Below are 22,629 nucleotides of genomic sequence, written 5' to 3'. Positions count from 1 at the left end.
TGACCTAGAAGCAATTCATTTTTTTGAAAAATGGAATTAATATTCTCACAGTTGAGAAATTACTATCCTATTTATGTGAATTATACGTTCTCCATCACAGTTATGAGGACTTTAATATCCCTCCCCAAGCAGATGCAACTGACAGCAGGTTAGAGGCATTACAGCTGTCATCTGTCAGGCACCAACACAGCCATGATCACAGGCTCATTTAGGCAAGGCTGATAGCAGCTCGGATCTAAGAGAGCAGCCACGGACACGTCTTGTTTAGCATGCTGTATGAGCTCAGTAAAATCTTGCCCAGCTACTATTCGAATATCCACCCTCCTCTGGACATGACTTCCTGGCTTACGTTCTTGGTGTTTACAGTGCTCTGCTCACAACAACCTGGGCTTTGTTCATCAACTACGCATTCGTATCAAGTGCAGACATTTTGGGGGCAATGAGTTCTTACCCTATCATGTTCATGGCGACATGTTCACCTCCAGTTAATGTGCTATGGACCCTAAGTTTATGGAACTCTGGCAGCAATAGCTGTCACTGCAGCAGCATCAGTAGCAGATGTGATCAGGCACGTTATCCCTGACAGGGAGGTCACCACTAAAGTGAAATGTTTCTTCCTACTTTTTCTATCTTGGTGATAAGTGTTGACTGGCAAAAAATGCATTGGTTGTTCTGTAGAATTTTTGCGGGTTAATTCTTCAAAGTACTTGCAATATATTTATGGGTTGTCATATTTTTTGTGCCAAAAGGGTCATTCCAACCAGTGCCCCTTGAACCATGGATCAGCTCTTCTCAGTGGACTACTACTCATTTTGTGTCAACAGATGCTGAAAGATATTTCTGCTGTTCTATGTATCTACTAGAGTAACAAACCAAGACAGTCAGAACTCTATTGCCTATGGTATACAAGTCGAGATGATGACAGATCAACTACATTTGCATGTATCCCAGTCAGACAGAGAATGTATGTCTATTAGAGTCCACCAAGACAGTAACAATTTGTAGCTATATATTTCAAAATCAAATTTTCTTCTCTGATGAACATTTCTTTGATGTCATGGAGGTTACATTCTCTTCATGCTATTCACCCACAGTACCACAGAGCAGACGACTCGATCCCAAAAGCGTCCATTTGTGACTGGCCGATAGTAGCACAGGATTTGTATAGCTCTGATCTGCACAGACCATAAAACACCTCCCACAAGTGTGGTGCTTCTCACTTAACTAATGAGCATCTTTTGTCGGCCAAAGGAGAGCAGGGGAGTGGGACATCTCATTCCGAACATGACATGTCACACTTCATACCCTCCCATTGAGATGAAAGATGTGCTTCTACACTTAATTTTTAAAAATTCTTACCACATTCACAATACAATAATTCTTCACAAAATTTTTAAATATTTTATGTTTTATTAAGTCAAGTTATGTCATTTAGGGACCTGCATAAAGATTCCTTTAAATTCACTTAGTATTTATTGTGAATTTATTAACTAATACTGTTTACGTTTATATTTCTTATACTTAACAATTATACCATTCTATTTCAAATTTGCTGTCCCTTTATACAATTGAAAATTATTTGGACTTTGCTCCTTAGTTAGACATTATTGTATTTCATCATTTATCTCCATTTTCCCTGAGTTTCCTAATTTCCTCCAAGATTGCTCCAGAACTTGGACCATTATGGAATACGGGGAGTAGCTCACATTTGGTTCACCTCTTACTTTAGCAACAGACAGCAAAAGGTCATTATTCACAGTGTTGAGAATGGCTGTGATGTGGGGTACAGTCAAATTGGGGGTGCCCCAGGGATCAGTTTTGGGGCAACTCCTGTTCCTTATTTATATAAATGAAATGCCCTCTAGTATTATGGGTAACTGTAAAATACTTCTGTTTGCTGATGACATTATCTTGGTGGTAAGGGATGTTGTGTGCAACATTGGCTCGGTCTCAACTAGTGCAGTTCATGACATAAGTTCATGGCTTGTAAAAAATAAACTAATGCTAAATCACAGGAAGACTCAGTTTTCACAGTTTCTAATACACAATTCAACAAAACCTGACATTTTAATTTCACAGAATGGGCATATGATTAGTGACACTGAACAGTTCAAATTTCTAGGTGTTCAGAGGATATAGTAAACTGTCGTGGAAAACCCACGTTCAGGATCTTGTTCAAAGACTTTTACTATTAGAACGGTATCTGAAGTAAGTGATAGTTTGACATGAAAAGTAGACTACTTTGCTTATTTTCATTGGATTATGTCATATGGTATCATATTTTGGGGTAACTCTTCCCATTCTAAAAGGATATTTTTGGCTCAGAAATGGGCGGTTCAGGCAATAAGTGGTATAAGTTCACGAACCTCTAGTCAACCCCTGTTCACGGGTCTGGGTATTTTGACATAGGCCTCTCAATATATATATATTCCCTACTGTCATTTCTTGTTAACAATATTAACTTATTCCTAAGAAAAAGCAGCTTTCACTCAGTTAACACTCGGCAGAAATCCAACCTTCATTTGGATTGGACTCTTTAACTTTTGTGCAGAAAGGTGTGCAGTATACCGCTGCATCCATTTTCAATAAGCTACCACAAGAATTCAAAAACCTTAGCAGTAATGCACGCCCTTTCAAATCAAAATTGAACTCATGGGTCACTCCTTCTATTCTGTCGAGGAGTTCCTTGAAAAATTCAGCTGATTCTTGTTGTATTGTTGATTGTGTTTAAGTAAACTTATGGCCTGACTTTTTTGGGTTCATAAACATTTTATTTTTATCTGTTATTACTTTTATGTTGTAATTTCATGTACTGACACGTTCCATGACCTTTAAGATTTGCTCCTCAATTTGGTCCTATGGAACTTGATGTATAAATAAATAAATAAATAATGGATTTAACCAAATATTTTATTTCAGTTTAGCCCCACAGCTGGCAGACATTTATTATCGTACTTCATTTGGTGTATGTCTTGGCAGATGTACCTGTGTTTTGTGCCGACTTAGTACATAAACTATTTCATCTACTTCATTTATATGCCTGAGGAACTATTTCTGACACTGGAATCAACAATATGTTTAACTATACCCAATGTAAGATGCTCGCATCGTTAAATCGAGCTACAAACATACTCAAATTGTGCAAATACAATCAATCAGTTCCATATCACATTAATCTGTTTGGGAGAACGTTGCTTCAATGTGAACATATTCCTTATGCAGGTTTGTATACACATCATTCTACAGGTGGATACTTAACACTTACCCTTCCATTTGATATACAATGTGTTCCTTTTACCACTGTCCCTTCACTACAGTGGTACAGGTCATTCCTCTTTTGGATGTACCCAACCTGTGGTGTAAGTTAACTGTTTCATATGTCCACTTATCCATTATTTCTTAATAAAAAGTGGTACAGGTCATTTCACCCATGAATACATCTGACCTGGGCATAAGACCTCCTTCTCTTCTTTGGATCCACTTACCCCAAAATATCTATGTTGTATTAGGTACACTGAACCATAATTTTTCCATTTCTGTACAAAGTATTTCACCTTACTCATTAACACCACTTTTGGAAGAAGTTACACTCCATTATAATTTGCGCTTTCTGGTTTATTACTATCTGCATTTTTCCACCTTCCTCAAGTCTTTTATTACTGGTTATGTCCCTTAGTATTAACACTACTTTTGGAAGAAGTTACACTCCATTATCATTAACGCTTTCTGGTTTATTACTATCTGCATTTTTCCACCTTCCTCAGGTCTTTTATTACTGGTTATGTCCCTTAGTATTTCTGTGCTTTGATAGCACTAAAATTATTAATTATCCTTGAGTACTTTACACCAAACTTATTCATATGCTGTACACATTTTCTTACACCATAATGTCCGCAGCCTCTGTGAATATACCATATAAAATCGTTCTCTGCTGTTTGTAGAATACACAACCTCCAGGATGACTTACCTTCTTTTGCTCTCCAGAACAATGTATCCTTGTTCCACAACCACAGTGGTTTGACCTCTGTTGCTTTTAGTGTCAGTTTAGGATTGCTTATTTTATGACTAAACTAACTATCCATTTCAACATCTTTTTAAATTCCTATTGCCAGTTTTCTTACTTCATCATTAGTGCAACTTAACCACAGAAAATTTATAGTGAAAATCATCCTGGTCCACTAGTTCACTCCATGTAATTCATACCTACAGACAGTCTAGGTAGTGATCTGGGATGACATTTTGTGACCCTTTGATGTCGATGACTTCTATATGATATTCTAAACAACAATCAGCTCTCCATCAAGAATATTAGTGCTTGATGGCCCAAATAAATGAATATTTTAGATCCCCAACCTAATGTTTGAAGTGTCTGAATACTCCACATAACTGCATGTACATCTTTTTCTATTGCTATGTAGTTTAGCTTGTGTTTACTTAAGCTGTAGCTTGCAAAAGCTACTTTATTTTGTTCTCTTACATTAGAGTGCCATTCCTCTTGAAACAATTCACATGCTATTCTGTATTCTTATTTGTCAGTTGCTAGCCTGAAGCGTTAATTTAATCTTGGATGTTCCGACATGGATACATTCATCAAGGATAACTTAATGTTTTGAAATTCTTCTTGACGTACCCTCATGCCGTATCCACTTTGATTTCTGTTTCAATAAGTATAACAATCTTTGATCCTTCATGGCTTGTCCTTTTATTTACCTGCAATAAAAGACTGCTAATCACAGAAATGAACAAAAGTTCTTTATATTCTGTGCCTTCAAACACTCCTCAATTGAAACTTCTTGCTCTACCGACTGAGCTACCCAAGCACGACTCACGCCCCATCCTCACAGCTTTAATTCCGCTAGTACCTCGTCTCCTACCTTCCACGGGGCGTGAGTCATGCTTGGGTAGCTCAGTCGGTAGAGCACTTGCCCGTGAAAGGCAAATGTCCGGAGTTCGAATCTCGGTCCGGCACACAGTTTTAATCTGCCAGGAAGTTTCATATCAGCGCACACTCCGCTGCAGAGTGAAAATCTCATTCACTCCTCAACTGTTTGATCTGTTCCACACCAGGTTGTATCCCATGCACATCAACCAGATGTTCCGGGAATTCGAATTCTTCCTTTCCAAAGCGAGATTTCAGTAATTTCATAACAACATCTTTTTCTTGGAGTTTCTTTAAAGTCTTAACTATTCTTCTACAATGCTCATCCCACATTTAAGATACTATCAAAATGTTAACATATACTATTAACTCCTGTAGCAATTCCTTCCCTAGTGCTTCATAGAGTGCTCTTATAAAAGCCAAAACTGAGATGTTCAATCCAAAAGATAAAAGTCAAAATTTACAATTTACTATCATATAGAAATGCTGTGAATTTTCTAAATTCTTCACATACACCAAGTTCAGTTGAATCCACTGAACCAAAATATCTTCAATGCTCAAATTTTACTGAGAAATCATCAATACATACAACTCATTCGCCTTTTGTTCCTGGTTTTTATTTAGTATATGTGTGTCTAACACAAGGTGTACCCCTCTTTGTAAGTTTTCTTACAATTAGTAATGGAGTGTTGTAAATGCGAAGACTCATTTCTATACTTTTATTTTTGACCATTTTATCTAGTTCGTCTTGAACTGCCATTCTTAAAACTAATGGGGTTGGACAAGGTTTATAAAAGAACAGTTCTCTATTCTTAATTTTGAAATGACATACGTAGTTCCCGATCACTCCCAGTTTATCAGAAAATACATCACAAAAAGATTCAAAAATATTACATAGCTCCTCCTTCTGCTATTTGGTTAATACATTGGATTTGTAAGCTCTGCGTTGCAAGAGATTGTCCCTTATCTCTCATTCTGCCGCATTTTCTTCCTTGCTAACAATTTTAGTTTTCGCTATTAAATAAACATTAATAGTTTCATTTTCTATATTAAGTGAATAATTCATCTTAATGGTACTTCATGACATTGTTCATACTTCCAATATAACAGTTCGTTATTCAACAATAATTTTCCTTTATAGGTTATCACCCAATCAATCCCTAACAACATAGGTGAAAGTACATTAGGTGCTACTAATAGAGTTTGCATAAACCTAAAATTATTTATACATAGTGTTCATCTCATCTCCTCTTTAATTACACTGCCTTTAGTCCCAGTGATCCTGATAACAAGTACTCCACTTACTGGCGGCAATATATGACAATGACATTTACTTTTAATGGAGTCTATTAGTTCCTGCAACACCAAAGACATTTCACTCCCTGAATCTATATAAAAGTCTACCTGTCTAAGTCCCACAGTTCTTATTACTACCGGTTCAATCGGTTCCTCTTCTGTAAATTGTTGTTTATTCAATAACCACACTTTCATTGACATAGTTTGCATAGAACAATAAGGTTTTACGCATATGGGCCTATTGCAAAAACGTTACATCTTAGACAGTGGACCTTGTTATAGGATGTTCCCCATTTCCCATCACTACAATAGGGTAATCAGCCTTCCCTAAGCTTTGATTGGAGTATGTCATACTTTGGTTCTTGCTGCTGTCTATGTAGATAGTAATGCTGGGAGTAAACACTTGTATTCTCGTTTGTTGTGGTTCTGGGTGCCATGCATTATTGTTACTATTTTGTTTACTTATACTTATGAGGCATTAATTACCTTCTTACCTCCTTACATTTCTGTTTAGCTATTTATTATCTTCACTATTATTATTTAAAATGTTGCTTCCACAGGTGTACTCATCTCCCTCCTTGTTCAACCGATCTAGTCCTCCAGCAACAGTTAACAGTTCATCAATATTTGTCCAGCCCATGTATACACAATAAGAAAGTTGCCAAATTAATATTTTCACTTGAATGTTTTCATCCAGTGGATTCTCTAAATATTTTGATCAGGCTGAATGGCATTCAATGTACTTCCTTTAGTCCCCCCATGAACAATTATAATACTTGGGGCCTAAAAGTTGTAATGTTAGCTCTTGCTGTGTGATATTAGGCTTTTCCTGTGAATCAACTGTTTGTACTGTTGTCGGGCATCCAGCTGTGTGCAGTCATCTTCTTAACATAATATTTCAACTGTGTATCTTAGTGTCATCTTCAGGTGTCACTTGTAGAATGAGTGTCTTTTCCCCATCTTGCCTCCTTCATACTTGTACCGACCCCCAGCCTTCCTTCACTGCTGGTCGCATTCCGCGACGGGTGGGGTGGGTGATAGGGGGGCAATGCTCCCAGATACTGAGTGTCAAACCTAGACTCTCAGTATTCCTGTCACCTGCTCCCGGCCAACACTGTGATTTTAGTTGGCTGACTGCTAGGTCCCAAGTTTTGCTGGGAATGAACTGAGTGTCTGTTGATCAACCCATCAGCCACTCATATATCAATAGCCTTCTTCAGAACACAGTCCCAAAATGACGAGGTCTGTCTTAGCACTTCCTTTTCCTGTATTTCTTAGAGTCCCCTGTATCCATGCAGTGTTCCTTACATCTTTCTTTGATTGTCTGTACAGTCTCCCAGATATATGCCTCACTGAGTTTACACGGAATACGGTAAACACTTGGTTTATGTCGCCCCAAGTCATCTTTCACTATACGTAATAGGGCACCTGCTTAGGGAGATGGACAGAAAATGCATTTAATGTTACATCTAGCTAGGATTATGCCGATTTTGTTTGACACTTTGCTTGTGTAAGGCAGATACACCATTGTCTTCTCTTCTTTGTCATTTCCTGTCGGCTGGGCTTGTACATTCTGCCTGAAAGCATGTCAGTTTTATGTCTCATCATATGTGTTCATATTGAAAACATGCTGAAGGATATTAAGCTCCCTCTGTAGGCTTTTTTCGTACAATATTGTGCAGGCCCTTTGTACCAATGATGTAGCCCACCCTTAAGCTGTGAAGGATGATGGCAGCTGACACCATGGAGGTACAAATCAGTGTGGGTAACTTTCCTGTACACACTGTGTCCTTTAATGCCATCCATTCTGCACTCGACGAAGACATCCAAAAATGTGAGTTTGGCATTCTCTTTCATCTCCATGGTGAATTTGATACTAGGATGCAGAGAGTTCAGATGTTGGAGGAACTCCTGAAGTCTTTCACTCCCGTGTGGCCACACCACAAACTTGTCATCAACATATATGAAGAAAGCATGTTGGCTTTAGTGCAGCTTTCTCTTCAAAATCCTCCATAAACACATTTGCCACAATGGGTGACAGAGGGCACCCCACAGTGGTGCTATTCCCATTTGTTCATAAAAGTCGCCACTGAAGAGAAAGAATGTTGATATGGGGACAAATTCAAAAAGATTTGTCACTGTCAGGTTGAATTTCTCCCTGATCAACTTGCGGGAATCAGAATGCGACATTCTGGTAAAGAGTGATGCCACATCAAAGCTCACTGTAAGATCCTAGTCACAGAGGCGTAGTTCTTGCACCTGCTGAATGAAATGTGTGAAGTTCCTGAGTTTATCGACATACGGGCTTACTACTGCTGTTAGATGTTTGGAGAGCTGGTATGTTGGTGTGCCTATGTTGCACACTACAGGACATAGAGCTACGTCCCATTTGTGAATCTTTGGTAAGCCATAAACCATTTTTTAATGCTCTGTTCATTATTGTTTGTTGCATTTAGTCAGGGAGCGTGTCACATGACACCCATTCAAGTTAATCATTGATCTATTCATTTGGTTTTTTTATTACAGAGGGCAGACAATCCTCTGACCAAACACGCCGAGCTACCAAGCCAGCTACAAGCCTTGGTGGAGCAACATCTTGTGGTCAAAGATAAGGTTTACCAAAGATTCACAAATAGGATGTACCTCTATATCCTATAGTATGCAACATAGGTGTACCAACATACAGGCTGGCCAAACATCTAACAGCAGTATTAAGCCCCTACATTGATAACTGTCAGGAATTCTGTACATTTTATTCACAAGGTCCAAGAACTACACCTTAATGACCAGTACATTACGTTGAGCTTCTATGTGGTATCCTTCTTCACCAGAGTGCCACTTCTGAGTCTGTCAGCTTGATCAGGGCGAAATTCAACCCGACAATGACTAACCTCTTCAAATTTGTCCTCACATCAACATTCTTTCTCTTCAGTCACGACTATTATCAACAACCGGATGACAGTGCCACGGGGTGCCCTGTGTCACCATCTGTGGCAATCCTTTTTATGGAGAATTCTGAAGAGAAAGCCCTGGAAACAGTGGCACTGAGGTCAACATGCTTTTTCAGATATGCTGATGACATGTTTGTGATGTGGCCACGTGGGAGTGAAAGATTTCATGAGTTTCTCCAACATCTGAACTCGCTGCACCCTAGTATCAAATTCACCATGGAGATGGAAGAAAATGGTGAACTCACCTTCTTGGATGTCTTCATCAAGTGCAGAATGGATGGCACTATAGGACACAAAGTGCACAGGAAAGTCACCACACAGATTTGTACCACCATACTGCCATTGTCCTTCAAAGCGTGAAGGTGTGCTATGTACAATGATGCACAGGGCCCATGAAATATCAAAAGAAGAAAGCCTATCAATGGAGCTTAACCATCTTAAGCACATTTCCAAGAAAAACATGCTTTCAGGCAGAAATTACAAGCCCAGCAGATAGAAAATGACAACAAAGAGAAGACGATGCATATCTGCCATAGGCTGACAAAGTACTGAACAAAATCGGGAGAATCCTGGCTCAATGTAACATTAAATGCATTTTCCATCCATCTCTTAAAACATGTCCCCTTTTAGGTATGATGAAAGATGACTTTGGGCTCCATAAACCAGGTGTTTACCATATTCCATGTAAATGTGGTACAAAATATATCAAGGAGACTGTACAGACAATTGAAGAAAGATGCAAGGACTACAGAAGACACCCTGAACTTCAGCAACCAACAGAATCTGTGGCTTCAGAGCACTTCATGGCTGTAGGGGACTTCATGAAGCGTGAGGAAACAGAAGTGCTAAGACATCCTTGTTATTCTGGAACTGTGTTGTGAAGGAGCTTATTGAAATACGAATGGCTGATCGACACAGACACTGGGTTCACTCCCAGCATACTATCCACCAGGAGTGACTTCTGTGCCTGATGCATGCCACTGGAGTATTGAGGGACCAAAGTTAGTGCCCAGCATCTGACAGCACTATCCCCCACCATTTCATCTGTTGCAGTGTATGACAGACAGTGGAGCAAGGGGTTGGGAATGATAAAGAGTATAAAGGAGGTGGGATGTAGCAAAGATGCTCATTCTACATGTAGCACCTGCAGATGACAGCAGGGTATATTGCTGAAATATTGTGTTACAAGAATGACTGCACCTAGCTGGAAACCTGACAACAGTACAAACAGCTCTTCCTGTTTCGTTGTTGACTATTAAACTTTTCTGTAAAGTATTCCCAAGACATAAAATCTTCAGAATGGGCTATTCCCCATCCACGTGCATCTTCAATCAAGTAATGGTCTTCCCAGTTTTTAGGCAAAGATCTTGATAACACCCCATCCGGTATAAACTTGAGAAATTGTTCCGAGTTCATTCATGTCCATAACTGTTGTTCACCCAACCATTTGCCTGAACTACTTTCACTAGTTACATTAGGTTTTTTTTCCCCACTTTAAGGCTTGCTGTGTTTTTTCTATGTCTTTCCATCATCTTTGTAACTCTTGCTCACTAATAGTAGATTCACCTGTAGAACTGGGTGTAAGAATAGAGGAATCAATCCTCTCAAGTACTTTTTGTTCTACAAATTCCTGCAATCACTCTTCCAAACTAGACAATGTAGTATATGGACTTGAAATTTCATTAAATGCCTTGCCTTGTACTAATACATCTACTCTTTACTTAGTATCTGAGATTTCTTTATAAATTATTTTTAAATCTTTTGAATTTTGTTAACATGATACTCTGTTTCTTACGTACTAAGTCTCTCTACCCATTTACTTCAGTTTGAGAATCCTTAGTCTATTACTTATGACATTTTCTAAAGTAGTAATCCTTGTTCCTTGTATCTTAATCATATTTATTGTTCCCTCTAGTTTATTACTTACTGCTTCCTCTACTTTATTACTTATTATTTCCTCTTATGCTTTAACAGTTTCTTCTAATTTTTATTATTATTACTGTCCCGTTGCGCCTTGAGCATCTCCCAAGTTTTACAAGTAAAGCTGTCATATCAACTCCCTGTGCTTCAGTTGGCATTTTACGAATAGTGACTGACGGAGACTGTTAGCAAAACCATGATCATGAAATCACAACATCTGGCACTGAATTCTCACACTACACACAATTTATAATGTCAGTTCTTAATAATGTTCACTATGAACAAATCATAATATTTATCACAAATTTTGACTAGAACATCTCACCCGATGTCTTAACTTTGTGCTGCAGTGAACTACTGTGGATCTGCTGAGACACTGCAGATGCGTCGTGGAGATGAACTATAGTGGATTGACGCTGAAACTGCTGTGATGTAGCAGGCAACAGGTAACTGCATGGCTCCATAGATCGCATGCCGAGTTAAACTGCTGCCATGGGATCTGTCCACTGCTACAAAGACAGCACTCTTCTTCTTTGAACTCGACATAGCTATTCCGTGTTACACCTCCAAATGTGTGTACATGACTCATGTCTACTGTTCCATAGACACAAAAAATGTTGTAATGGCTGACTATGTTCCTCTGAACAACCACAATTTGTATCTTCCCGTTATTCACACAGTTTTTTTTTTTCCCCCCCCTCCTCATTACAACCAACACAGATGTATCCTTCTCTAATATTTTTACCGATTTGAATCCAACCACACAGCATGTAGACTTTATACTGTTAACTCTGATTGCCCTGGGAAACAATGTATCTTCTTACTTACTTTTGCTAAAAATTATTTTACTCTTCTTTTTTGCCCTTTCTTCAAGCGTCTTTTCTTTTGCATCTTCACTGAGATTGCCAACTGAAATGTTTCTTCCTACTTTTCCTCTTTTGGTGATAAGGTATTGATAGGTAGAAAAGTTCATTAACTGACCTGTAGAATTTTCATACGTTAATTCTTCCAAGGTACTTGCAATATATTTATAGGTCACTGCTTTTCTTCTGATGAAGGCGTCCTGCAGATAAGTGCCCCTTTAACTGTGGATCACAGCTCTTCTCAGTGGACTACTACTTTTGTGTTGAAAGGCGTTGAAAGATATTTCTGTTGGTCAATGTATCTATTGGAACAACACATCAAAATAGTTGGAAACCGATGTACTGGCTATTATATACAATTCTAGATGATGACAGAGTGACTAACTCTGCATGTAATCCATGCAGACAAGACAATGTATGTCTATCGGTGACCATCTAGATAAAATGTATGTCTATCAGTGGCCATCTAGATAATAACAATTTGTACCAATATATTTCAACATCATTTGTTCTCTGGCGAGCTTTTTCTTTGATATCATAAAGGTCACATTCTCTCCATGCCATTTACCCATGGCACCTCAAAGCAAATGACTCCACCCAGCAGGTAGAAGGGCCCATCTGCGGCCCAAATTGTCAATAGCACAGCACTGGTACAGCTGCAATCTGGACAAACCATAAAACCTCTGGAAAGTAGGGTACTTCCTACTTACTAACTACCTTAACTCGTGAATATCTTTTCTTGGCCAGTGGAGAGCAGGGGTGTGGGACATCTCATTCTCAGAATGACATTCCACACTTCAAAAGCTTTAGCTAAATCTGGTCTTAGTAAGGATGAAGTAATTAAAATTCTTTTATGCTGCTTCAGAATCTCATTAAGTTTTCACAAGGAATACTCATATTTTGCAAGTTGTCAGTCACCTTCTGCCCCTAAATCCCAGTCCAGTCATGGGGATTCTATTGCTGGCGCACTGTGAGAAACTTAAGTACGTTGATGATTCAGCTCCCTTTCCAATGTCACATGACGTTTTTTGTAATGTTCAAGCAGGTCAGAAATGTCTTCCCTCTGTGGCATCACACAGTACGCCATGCTTCTCCAAAAAGCATCAGTATTGTCTGGAAAGCAGTAGTGAGCATAACAGAAGCTGATGCCCACATCATGCAGCAAACTGCTGGGCATGTGGCAAGCGTGGTAACCTGGCCGTTGTATGTCACCAATGGTCCACTCGCCATGCGCTTCACAGCAGCAGTCAAGGCTGCACAACCCCCAGTTTCTTTGCGCCATGGAAGCTCACTTTGGTTTTGATAAGGTTTGGCCAGTCCTTAAGGCTCCAGCTGGACAATGATGCGGTCATGACTAATCAATGACACGTCACTGGCTCGTTTCGCCTCAGTTTGGACAGGCCCAGTGCCATGTCCTGTCTTACTGGCACAGGTACATTCCTCTCCTCAGAGAGCTGTCATTAGGAGCTACTGTTGACCGAGGATGCCTTGCACAGCTTCCTCATGATGTATATGAATATCCCCGACAACAAAGTCAGAACGACCGAAATCCTGCATGGACGCAAGCACTGCACTATGGTAGGCTTCCTGTGTCCCATGCAGTGCGCCCATTAAGCATACATGCCTGCCTACACAAAGAGTGCTCGTGCCTGGGCAGGCACATTTGGCTGGTGTCTGGATTAGACCGAAGTGATTGTCACATGGCAAGGTCGGTGCAACCTGCACGACGTCACAGTCGAGTATGCCCATCTAACACACCACTGAAACTTGCTCCGGCCACAACTGCAGTTGCAATTTTCAACCCAGACCTTGTCTCCAACTCCAACCCCCGACCAGACATCAGGGTCGCCACTAGCTGGCTCTGTTGCCCTTTCCTTGTACCTCCTGCACCTTGGTATGACCTCTGCAACTGCACCCAAGGCTATCGATGGGTGGGTGAGTGGGCCACAGCTTGGGAGCCTGTGGAAATGGAACCGCTCCCTCTGTCACAATCTTCCCTCATCCTGGTAGTCCCAGAGAAGTGTACTGCCTTGGGTGCACTGTCATCTTCACAGATCTTGACCAGGCCTCCTGACAGGGTCAGGCTCAAACCTATGGTCCTAGATCCACTGGGTGAGAGCACTGCCTCTCCATCCACTCACGTCCACCAATACCAGAATGGACATCTTCGGCACTATGACTTCAGAGGTGGATGAGGAGCATCCTCACCAGTGGATACTATTGATACAGATCGGTGGCACTACAGTTAGCTTTGCTAGTGGCCACAATCGCAGGGTTACATGGGAGAGACTGATGGCAGTTTGGATTTAACTGAGTAGCCGTGAGCCACTCTTCTTGTATGTCACATAGCTCAGTTAAATCTTGCCTAGCTGCTGCTACTGGGATGTTGGCCCTGCTTCGGACACTGACTTTGTGGTTTGTATTCTAGGCATATATACAGTGCTCTTCTCATAACAATCTTGGCTTGGTTACAAATAATGCATGTGTATCAGGTGCAAACACTTAAAGAATCAGCAATCTTTGACCATTCTATGACCCTCACTGACAGACTACTTCTAACTGTTAACAGTACACATAGTGTCAGTGACCCCCAACTCAGTAATTTACAAATTAAAAGGTTCAGTTAGATCAAATACACCCTTCATTACATGTTAATGACGACTACTGTACTAATTTGATAAGATGACTAAATTTCAATAAAAACACTTGTCTGTCCCAACTCAGAATACTGTTCAAGTGTGTGGAACCTAAACCAAATAGGACTAACAAGTTATACTGAACATAAACAAAGAAGGGCAGCAGAGGCTTTGAAGCAGTCATTCTTCCTGCGCTTCATACAGAATTGGAACACGAAGAAACCCTAACAAGTGGTATAGAGCTAAGTATCCTCTGCCATGTACTTCACAATATTTTGCTACATATTTATGAATACTGTCTTTCCAAAATGTTTCTCCTGAATACCATGTATTTTATGATCACTGCATCTGCATACTAATTACAAAGAACCTGATATATTTGATGAAAACCTCTTTCTTCTTTAACTGAAGTATCAATGTCTGGTGCAAAATTGAGTATTTATAAACAAAAAGCATGGCTTTAAAGTGAAGTCTTTCAATTAGACTCTTTAAGAAAATCTGCTTCTGTACCAGAAGAAAGTTTTCTCTCTGCTGCTGTTAGGCATTTCTTAAATTTTGCACTGTATGATCTGATGAATAACACTAACTCTCCAAAATTATTCTAGTTTCTCAGGATGTACTCTTATTTAACTGCTGATATGTAACTAACTATCCACAAATTTTCTTTCTGTATAACTACATACAAGCTGCCAAATACTAACATAAATTCTTCACACAAGAAAGGAATAACTGGTATAAGCCGACCTCGGGGTAGATCAGTTTGGATTCTGGAGATATGAAGCTACATGAAAAGCAATATTGATGCTGCAATTTCTCTTAGAAGACACGTTAAGGAAAGGCAAACCTACATTTACAGTATTTGCAGACTTACAAAGCCTGACAATGTTGAATGGAATACTCTCTTTGAAATTCTATAGTAAAATATATGGAACACAAGGCTATTTACAAATTGTACGGAAACCAGATGGCAGTTACAGAGGTAGAGGGGGCACAAAAGGGAAACAGTAGTGGAGAAGGAGTGTGACAGGGCTGTAGCCTATCCCTGATTTTATTTACTCTGTACATTGCACAAGCAGTAAAGGAAACAAAGAAAAATTTGGAAAAGAAATTAAAGTTCAGGGAGAAGAAATTACAACTTCTGATGACATTGTAATTCTGACAGAGGCAGCAAAGGGCTAGGCAGCAAAACTGCTGAAGCTGAAGCAGAGAGGATATAAAATTTAGACTGCCAATGGCGAGAAAACTGTTTCTGAGAAGAGAAATTGATTAATATGGAATACAGATTCAAGTGTTAAATCAAATAATGGAAAATGCAGGATGGAATGTAACAATATTATGAAAAGCATACTTGCTACTCGCCATACAGTGGAGACGATGAGTCACAGACAGGCACAACAAAAAGAGTGTCAGAAAGTCAGCTTTCAGCCAACAAGGCCTTTGTTGAAAATACACACACACACACACACACACACACACACACACACACACACACAAATGCAGCTTGAACACTCATGACCACAGCCTCTGCCAGCTGAAGCCAGACTGCGAGCAGCAGCACATGATGGGAGAGGGAACCAGGTGGTGGGGTTAGGGAGGAGGCTGGGGTGGGGATGGGGAGGTACAGCATGGTAGGGGTGGGAGAAGGTGAACTGCTGCTTGTGGGAGTGTACATTAAATGTTAAGAAGTCTTTTCTAAAGGTATACTAAAGTGTCAAAAAAACTGGTATAGGCATGCATATTCAAATACAGAGATATGTGAACAGGCAGAATACAGCGCCGTGGTCGGCAACGCCTGTACAAGACAATAAGTGTCTGGCACAGTTGTTAAGTTTGGTTACTGCTTCTGCAGTGGCAAGTTATCAAGATTTAAGCGAGTTTGAACATGGTGTAAGAGTCGGTGCAAGGGTGATGGGACACAGCATCTCCGATTAAGGGATTTTCCCATATGACCATTTCACAAGTGTACTGTGAATATCAGGAATCTGGTAAAGCATCAAATCTCCAACATCGCTGTGGCCGGAAAAAGATCCTGCAACAATGGGGCCAACGACGACTGAAGAGAATTCTTCGATGTGACAGAAGCGCAACCCTTCTGCAACCTGCTGCAGATTTCAATGCTGGGCCATCAGCAAGTGTCAGCATGCGAACCACCCAACAAAACTTCATCGATATGGGCTTTTGGAGCTGAAGGCCCACTCGTGTACCCTTGGTGACACAAAGCTTTACACCTAGCCTGGGTCCGTCAACGATGACACTGGACTGTTGATGACTGGAAACATGTTGCCTGGTCGAACAAGTCTCATTTGAAATTGTATCGAGCAGATGGATGTGTACAGGTATGGAGACAACCTCACGAATCCATGGACCCTGCAAGTCAGCAGGGACTGTTGAAGCTGGTGGAGGCTCTGTAATAGTGTGAGGTACGTACAGTTAGAGTGATATGGGACCTACGGTACATCTACATATGACTCTGACAGGTGACACACATGTAAGCATTGTGTCTGATCACCTGCATCTGTTTATGTCCACTGTGCATTCTGATGGGCTTGGGCAATTCTAGCAGGACAATGCGACACCCCACATGTCCTGAATTCCTACAGAGTGGCTCCTGTAACGTTCTTCTGAGTTTAAACACTTCCACTGGCTGCCAAACTCCCCAGACATGGACATTATGAGCAAAATTGGGATGCCTTGCAATATGCTATTCAGAAGAAATCACCACACCCTAGTACTCTTACGGATTTATGGAGTTGTGGTGTCAATTCCCTCCAGCACTACTTCAGATGCTAGTTGAGTCCATCATGCCACATCATGTTGCAGCACTTCTGCATGCTCGCAGAGGCCCTACACGATATTAGGCAGGTGTACCAGTTTCTTTGGTTCTTCATTGCATTTGCCTGGAGTGTAGCCATGTATGGAAGTGATCTATGGACGATTAACAGTTTAGACAAGAAGAAAACAGAAGCTTTTACAATGTGGTGTTACAGAAGAATGCTGAAGATCTGATAGGTAGATCAAGTAACTGATGAGGTACTAAATACAAATGGTGAGGAAAGAAAACTGAGGCACAACTTTACTAAAAGAAAGGATCCATTGATAGTACATTTTCTGAAACATCAAGGGATCACCAGTTTAGTACTGGAGGGAAGTGTGGAGTGTAAAAAATTGTAGAGGGAGATCAAGAGACGAATACAATAATCAGATTTGGAAGGATTTAGGTTGCAGCAGTTACTTGGAGATGATGAGGCATGTGGAGAATAGAGTAGAGAGCTACATCAAATCAGTCATTGGACTAAAGATAAAAACAACAACAGCAGCAGCAGCAGCAACATAAAGTTTTGGAAAAATGAAGAGGAATAGTTGCTAAAATTTGCCCAGGAAGTATACTTTTAAAGTAAAAATAGCGATGGAAACATTTAAGATGATTTTTTTCTCTCTGCTACTACCTGACAAATATTTTAATTGCAGAAAAATGTTTCTTTAATTATTGTCCTTCAGCTTACTGCTCTTAGTGTTCTGGCAATTCATTATGATTTGCATGGATGATAGAGTAATCACATGGAACAGTTCAAGTTTTGTACAATATTTGTGATTTAGAAGCATAAGCATCTTCATATTGTGCTGTATACCATACATGGATATGAATTTTGCACAAATGTAGAGTTAAAGAATGTTGAAGTGTCTGCTCTTTGCCTCTACATTCCTTTCCTGCCCATTATGTTGTCTGTCATAATGAAAACCCTCAATGTCACCACAGCATGGTGAATGGTTTCTTTTATGATAGACTGCAATGAAATAAATGGATACTCATACCACAGAACAGCTTGTAATTTTCCTGTGCTGCATCCTGTCTCATCACAGGCAATTATTTTCAATGTTAATGGACACTGGCATCTACAACCACAATGAATAACGTATGATGGAAAATGTTAATGAAATGAAGCACACATAATACGAAATGAAAATCTGTTGATGAAAAAATAGCACCTTGCATTATCCCACAAATACAGTGAAACACTTGCAAAATAATATTTGAGCAACTGCTATAATAATCACAACAAATCTGTTTTGATTTTTTGCAAGTTTACAGGAAAAAAGTAACCATTATCCATAATGGCTTCATTATGCCTTTCTGGAACATTTTTGACCAGTCTGAATGCACACAAGTTACACCCTAACTGCCTTGAAATAGATCAAGTGACTTTCAATGAGGATGCAAGTTCAAAGTGTTATCTGTTCAACATATTGCTAATTCACAAGTACACTTCACTTTTAAGTTATTCAAGTGGTGGAGCTCTGTACAAGCGAGTTGTGTATTCTGCCGTCTTCTGTTTCTTGATTCACTTGGCAAGAGTTAACTGACTTACGACTACCAAGCATTGCTTGTGGACAGACAAGTTATAACTGCCTCTGGTGTGAATGCATGCAAAACTCATATTATGTATGTGTGTGCTTCTGTGCTTGTGTTCTAAATGTCTCAGTGAAGCTGAAAAGATATCTTGTATTCTAATGTAAATCCTTAAATTATGAAAAAGTGAGGCAAATTTTAGTGGACCAAGAAGAAACAAGCTAAAAACTATATTATACCTTTCTGTCTGTCTGTCTCTAACAAACTAATAGTGTACAGCATTACATACATCTTGTGGCACACGTGTAAATCAACCAACTGTTGAAAAATAAACAACTGGGATGACAAATAGAAACTAAAAATTAAAGAAAATGAATTATTTTGGATGTGTAGTTGTTGGCACTTTTAATATAATAGGCATAGTCCATATCAATTCAGGCAGGCTAAGAAAAAGTCTTACCGTCATAACCTCAGATATTATTGAATTTAGCATATGTTAAAATGAATCTTCATAATCTTGGATATTATTGAATTTAGCATATGTTAAAATGAAAGACTAAGTAAGGAACATGTATTTTTTCGCTTTCTCTAAAAAAAATTCTGCGCTGAGATACAGTCCTCCAAAGGCGACACTGCGCATACCATTTTGAAGATGCGAATTTTGGAAAACTTTTTAAAATGCTGTATCTCTGGAACAGTTCTAGATTTTTGTTCTTTTTTTATTTGAAAGATAATTGCTTTAGGATTACAAAGAAATCTCCCATTTGGACTTATCTGTCAAAGTTAAGTTACTACAGCGTTCTGAACTGTTTTAAATAATTTAGGGAAAAAAATTTTTCCCAAAAATGCAAATCCATAAAATTTTGATTTTTTTTTTTCTGTTGATCAGTACCATATAGTCTACATTACCTGGAAAGGAGAGCTTTCACTTTTAGGCTGAACAGGTTTTATAAACAAATGAAATTTTTGCCATATATGAAACCTGTTTTATTACCACATAATCACATAACAGGCTCATAAAAATCAAAACCTAGCCTTATTTAACATAATGTTAGTTTTGAAAGACGAGTAAGAGACTTATTTTTCAAGCACTTTAAATGGTTCCAACATAAATGTGAAAGGTCCAAAGATTTAAAGGTTTCAATTTATACAACTTCTGTGCCCTCTGTTTTGCACTGAAATTAGCCAGTCAATGAACTAAAAATGTGTTCCACTGCTTCAGTATCTTCCTTTGATATAGAGTGATACCTTCCTGCTGAACCAATAGGAACTGGGGCACTTAAAATCTTCAAAACATTGCGAACAGGAAGTAAGCACTGATGGCGTTGTTGCTGTCCTTCAGCTGGAAACCTATATCCAGCAGTTGGTCCATGTGGCAGCATAAAGTTCACTACAATTTCGTACACACTACAAAAATACACAATACAAAACTCATAACTGGTGTCTATAATCTCTGCAATCCACCAGTCACAATCATACACATACTCCACAAACATCCCCCTTCCCAGGTTTTGAATATGAATATTATCCTACTGTTTCTGAGGTGTTGGCCCAACAAATGCAATTTCTTCTTTCTTGCTCTTTAAAGTGCATGCAACATGAGTTCGCCCATCACTTTGGACCATTCTTCTTTTTTCTGCTCACAGAATTCTTCAAGTTCCTCTTTGGACAAAAGAATGAGGGCTGTGGATGTATAATCAGTTGCCACAAGCGACTTACTCAATTCAAACAGCTGGTAATGATTTTTAAAATGACTACGAGCACCATCAGAAATAATGATGATCTTCTCTGCCCATTTGCAATTGAAGAATTTTGCGCATTTCTAGCAAAGCATGTGCCGAGTTATGTCCTGTGTCATCACTTATAAATGCAACACTTGTGGTCTTGTTTTGAAAATATTTCACTCCTGTAAAAATTGAAACCTGGTCATTACTCCAATGATACCCTTGCACTTCTTGTGGGAGGATTACAGACCAGTTCTCAGCAAAATCACAGTGAAGCACTAAACGTAGTTCTTCAGCCTGTACACACCGTTTCACTTCTGCAATGTGTTGTTATTGCAATTTCTTCAGATGCTGGGATGTTACTGCTGTCACTGACCATTTACCAAGTTCATCAATGAAACTGTCAAAGGCAACAGTTTTCTTAATTAGTTTATTTTCCTCTCATGTCGCATACACAGAATTATCTGTTACGTCTTCCCGGCCAAGTGTCTGTAAAGACAGACCTCCATTTCCAGGGCAGTCACCACATTCTTGAAACAACAAACAGGTCTCTCGCTCTATGTCACAGACTACTAATAACTTCACACGACCAACCAAGGTGTCATATGTCACATGCTCCAATAAGTTCTTCAAAGTTACCACACAAACTTCAAAATTTGTGCAGTACATACATAAACACACATCTCTAGGTTGGTATGGAACTACCCACTTAGGTAGTAGTGCACAAAATTTGGATCTTCCAGTATGTGAAGCTGTGTAGTTGCTCTTATAAATTGCAAAAGTTTCTTTAATACTGCAAGTCATGTACCTCTTCACTTTCACAATTTTTTGACTTTCAACTGTTACAGTTATACTGTCTTTTTTTGTTGGCATTCTGGTGAGAACATTCCCATTTATCTTCCAGATAAAATGACTGCACTATTTGAACTTGAACTGCTTCTATAGGATGACCATAATAGAGATCTGGTCTTCCAAAGACTCCTTTTACAGACCTCACATTTCTTGATTTGTTTACCATGCACTTTGATACTGATAGAATGTGGTTCAAAAGTGTTTTCTTAGAAAATGTCTCTGGAATAATAGTTAAAACTAGCACCTTTTCACTGTAGGATGCACAATATTCAACAGCTGAATTGATATTTGTGAAAAATTCCTGACAAGAGGTGCAAGAGTGATTTGGTTCATATTCTTCTGAAAATGGAATTTCTACTTTGAAGATTATGGTCAGTTTTGCTGTAGTGTATTCATCCATAGCTTTAGTAATGTCTCTGCTCTCTCTTGATGTGCAGATCTTATGACTCGACTTCACTGACCACGGTTTCTTAACAGGACTAACACCTACCTCTGTAGTTGACTGATTCAGGGTATTTAATTCTTCCTCTACTGATGCAAAATCTGCATCATCTGCACTGTAGGAGGCTTCATCTAGTTCAAATACTATCACTGTTGTTATTCTGTCAAAACATTTAGAACACAAATAGTCATCACTGGAAACATCTTCACTTGGAAACAGAATTTTTTTTGTCTTATATATCACTCTCTTATGGATATGCAATAGTCAGCATGCTTCACTCTCCTGTGGCCCCATTCAGAAGACATTTCAAACAGTCCTTTTCACAAAACACACTACAACTGCGACAACTGGCAAATTCCTCACGAAAACACAGAACTCACTGGATGGTCCCCGATAGAAAGAAGCCTCTTCAGTAAACAAATTAGCACTGAACAACTAAATACAGAAATCTGCAATGAACAACCATGACAAAGAAACTGACAAGGAACTACAACAAAGTGTAAGAAATATCTGCAACAATGAAAGTGAAAAGAAATAACTGCAACAAAGAAAGTGATAAGAAATAACTGCAACAAAGACAAGAAATAAACATTGTAATAAAGAAATTAGTAAGAAACAACTTCAATGAAGACATACAATACCCTTAAAAGTAAATACCCTTGAGAGAGAAAAAAAAAAAAAACCCTGTTCAATTTAAAAATGGAAGCTCTCCTTTACT

General features: G+C 39.2%; 1 protein-coding gene across 4 annotated transcripts in view; it reads right to left on the bottom strand.

Moving 5' to 3' along the window:
- The window catches only part of LOC126481694 (zinc finger protein 250-like), a 154,273-nt gene that overhangs the window by 39,972 nt on the left and 91,672 nt on the right, over positions 1-22,629 (bottom strand). The gene's annotated exons all lie outside the window — the stretch shown is intronic.

The sequence above is a fragment of the Schistocerca serialis genome, chromosome 5 (assembly GCF_023864345.2).
Source record: "Schistocerca serialis cubense isolate TAMUIC-IGC-003099 chromosome 5, iqSchSeri2.2, whole genome shotgun sequence".
Lineage (NCBI taxonomy): Eukaryota > Metazoa > Arthropoda > Insecta > Orthoptera > Acrididae > Schistocerca > Schistocerca serialis.
Note: the sequence above shows the minus strand (reverse complement) of the source record. Positions and strands in the feature narration are given on the sequence as shown.